General features: G+C 43.2%; 1 pseudogene; it reads left to right on the top strand.

The window, feature by feature from the left end:
• The first annotated feature begins 2519 nt into the window (after positions 1–2519).
• On the top strand, positions 2520–2636 carry LOC130097605 (5S ribosomal RNA; annotated as a pseudogene).
• Positions 2637–2849: the final 213 nt, after the last annotated feature.

The following is a 2849-nucleotide window of genomic DNA, read 5'->3' as shown; positions in this document are numbered from 1 at the left end:
TACGTTTCCTTTGTGGCACATTGAGGCTGAGGCCTGCAACTTGCACTAGGGTGCCGGCTTGGGACCTTGCAATAGTTTTAGAAGGCCTGTCTAGGGCTCCATTCGAGCCCTTAGATTCGGTTTCAGAGAAATTTCTTACTTTTAAGACTATCTTTCTGCTAGCTATTTCGTCCCTCAAAAGAGTCGGAGACCTTCAGGCCCTTTCGGTTTCCCCCACTTGCCTTGAGTTTGCACCGGGGAAGGTCAAGGCATTCTTATATCAAAAACAGGGATACGTCCCTAAGGTGCCGACCATGATTCCGAGGCCTATTGTGCTGCAGGCTTTCTGTCCTCCTCCTTTTACCTTTTCGGACCTGGAAAAGCTGAGCCCCGTGTGTCCAGTGCGAGCACTAGACACTTATGTTCATTGGACTTTTCCGTGGAGAAAATCTGACCAGCTATTAGTTTGCTTTGGATCACCCAAGAAAGGTATTCCGCTTCTAAGCAGACGGTCAGTAAGTGGATAGTCGAGGGTATTTCACTTGCTTATGAGTACTCTGACCAGCCGTGTCCTTTGGCGGTCAGAGCTCACTCTACGAGGGGTATGGCGGCCTCTAAAGCCTTATTATTTGGGGTTTCTCTCCAAGACGTTTGTGATGCGGCGGGCTGGTCCTCACCGCTCACGTTCGTGAGGTTTTACAGCTTGGACCTGGATGCTGCCCCAGGGTCCCAGGTGCTTAGTGTTTAGTTGACAACAGGCTGACACTCAGGTACTTGAAAGTTTGGCGTTTTGGGTATTCTCGTTCCCAAAGCGTCATCGACGCATCGCCAGTTCCCTCGAAAGGGAACGTCTCAGGTTACGACTGTAACCATAGTTCCCTGAGATAGAGAACGAGACGACGCGTCGCCCTGCCATACTTCCTGCATCCCTGCGATCGACTTGCTTCGGAAATTTTCTAAGATAATGCCGGTTTGCACCGGATGCGCTTTATCTTTTCCTGGTCATGACGTCACCCGCCCGTGACGCTCATTCTTTCCATTGGACTAGTTGACATAGATGCTTCTGACGCATTCACGCTGGAGGCGTTCCTAAAACGTCATCGACGCATCGCCTCGTTCCCTCGTTCCCATAGTTCTCGGAACTATGGTTACAGTCGTAAACTGAGACGTTTTCAGATGACATTTCAGAGTTAAATTCCATAAATTGCTCATCAGAGTCAAGCACTTGCATTTAATAGAAAGTAAAGTAATTCAGACATGACTTTAACTGTGGTCCAAGTGTCAGGGTTGGTTTTGGGTCTTGTTAGTGTTCATGTCTTTTATTTTGAAGTTTAGTCATAGTCATGTTTCCTGGTGTCTTGTCATGTGATCTTCTTACCCTCATATATTGTGCTTTCCCTGTTTCGTGTGTCATGTTCTCATTGGTTGTTTTTGTCAGGTGATCCCTATAGTCCTGTATTTAAGCTCTTTTGTTTGCCATGTTACTTTGTTGTGTATTGGATTAATGCCTGCTGCCGGTGAGTGATTTGGTCAAGTCTGTTCATGCTCATGGTCAAATCTTCTATTTTAGATTTTAAAAAGTAGTTTTAAAAGAATTGTGTTGACAAGCACAGTTCATGCCAGTGAACTATTACCTAGTAAATTGCATATCAAATAATCAATCAATCAATGTATGTGTGTCAGTGTCATAGTATAGGTTCCTTTCCAATCAGCATTAGAAGTACCCTTAATTAGAAATGAATTCAGACACATCAAGACAAGCCATCTACAAGTGTTGACTAAGCTTTGCACAGTCCAAAAACACATTTAATTTTTTAGATAATAAAAGTTACATGGAAGTTGGAACCCTCAAGTCATGTAAAAATTAATTTAAAGTCATTGTAATTTAGCACTCATTCTTTGCTGGGTTTACAGACTAATTAACACAATGAACTTTTAAAATTAGGGTGGTCGAGAATCAATGGAAGTTATGATGAATCCTGATGAAAAATGGACTCCCTGCTTTCTGTGCATAATGGCTTATTTCAGTGAATGTGCCAGAGGCAATCTCATAATGGCAGAGATCTGTAATGGAATAATGTTAAGGTGCAATTTCTTTGACCTATGAAAATATGAATCAATTTTAGAATAAGAGATGTGATAGCTTGGTGAGACAAACATTTTGCATTTTTCTGGCTTTACAGAAGCGTGAACTGTCTTGTACACATTAACCATATGGCATGGAATGAGCAGAGCTGAGCAGGCGTTTTCAATTTACAGTGTTTCAAACGGCACAAATAATGACAACTAAGGGGACAGAAGAGAGAACAATCATGGAAGCCATGTTGAAGTGTCATTCCAAACCCACTCAGCAGATATTTTTGTTGTGTTCAATTTATGAACACTTTGTTCCTATGATTCTTTACAGTGTTGTGAGGTGAATGCAGTTATAACTGTCATAAGCAATGAATAACTGCAAATAGTTGTCGATTACTGGTCGATTCAGGGTTTAAGTCATTACATAATATATTTCAGATGTAACATATATATATATATATATAGCCAGCAGCCATATCACCCTGTAGCCCAAGACTGGTTGCCCACTGAAGCTAAGCAGGGCTGAGCCTGGTTAGTACCTGGATGGGAGACCTCCTGAGAAAACCAGGTTGCTGCTGGAAGAGGTGTTAGTGAGGCCAGCAGAGGGCGCTCACCCTGTGGTCTGTGTGGGTCCTAACGCCCCAGTATAGTGTCACTTAGTCTCAGCCTCAGACGCCCACGGAACATTGGCTAAACGTCTGATGCATATGGTACACTTAACTGGAAACACTTCAGAAATGTCGAAGTCGTCATCTGATTGGTTGAATTTTATCGGATTTCCGGGGGGCGCGAGT

The sequence above is a fragment of the Rhinichthys klamathensis genome, unplaced genomic scaffold (assembly GCF_029890125.1).
Source record: "Rhinichthys klamathensis goyatoka isolate OS25496 unplaced genomic scaffold, OSU_Roscu_1.1 h1tg000221l_1, whole genome shotgun sequence".
In the NCBI taxonomy this organism is placed as follows: domain Eukaryota; kingdom Metazoa; phylum Chordata; class Actinopteri; order Cypriniformes; family Leuciscidae; genus Rhinichthys; species Rhinichthys klamathensis.
The sequence above is the reverse complement of the archived record's forward strand: the minus strand, read 5'-3'. Positions and strand labels throughout refer to the sequence as shown.